Genomic DNA, 473 nt, shown 5'->3' with positions numbered 1-473 from the left:
AAAGAGTAGGCTAAATGTAAACAAAGTCTGTCTAGAAAGTGCTGGCAAGCAAAGTCAAAGGAGTAAGCAATCCCTATAAAAGTAAAAAGGGCAAAACAGGCGGGAAATTCAAAATTAACAGAAATCGTCATTTTCAAGATCAAAGTTCCAGATGTTCCAGTTAATAATTTAGTCCAAAAATGTTACTTTAATATTACATTTTGGTGTCAGATTCAGAATCAATCTCTATTAGAATCATTTTTTGCATCATACTCTGGGCCACAGGGAAAAATCCTTCAGACCAGTGCACAAATTTCAAACCAATGTCAGCAGATCTCTTATGTACTGTAAACTTGATGATTGCTCAAATGTAAAAAACTTCAAATTGCCCCTATGTTGGATTTTGAAGACCCATGTACAACCCAAAACCCAAAACAAGTACAAGAAATAAACCGTCAGAACAAGGTTCCGTGAGACAGATTTTAGGCCATTGC

At 35.7% G+C, this 473-nt stretch overlaps 1 protein-coding gene across 1 annotated transcript in view; it reads right to left on the bottom strand.

The window, feature by feature from the left end:
* The window catches only part of LOC131893090 (constitutive coactivator of PPAR-gamma-like protein 1), a gene marked incomplete in the record, with an annotated part of 9,035 nt that overhangs the window by 5,817 nt on the left and 2,745 nt on the right, over nt 1–473 (bottom strand).

This window comes from Tigriopus californicus, chromosome 2 (genome assembly GCF_007210705.1).
Source record: "Tigriopus californicus strain San Diego chromosome 2, Tcal_SD_v2.1, whole genome shotgun sequence".
NCBI lineage: Eukaryota > Metazoa > Arthropoda > Copepoda > Harpacticoida > Harpacticidae > Tigriopus > Tigriopus californicus.
Note: the sequence above shows the minus strand (reverse complement) of the source record. Positions and strands in the feature narration are given on the sequence as shown.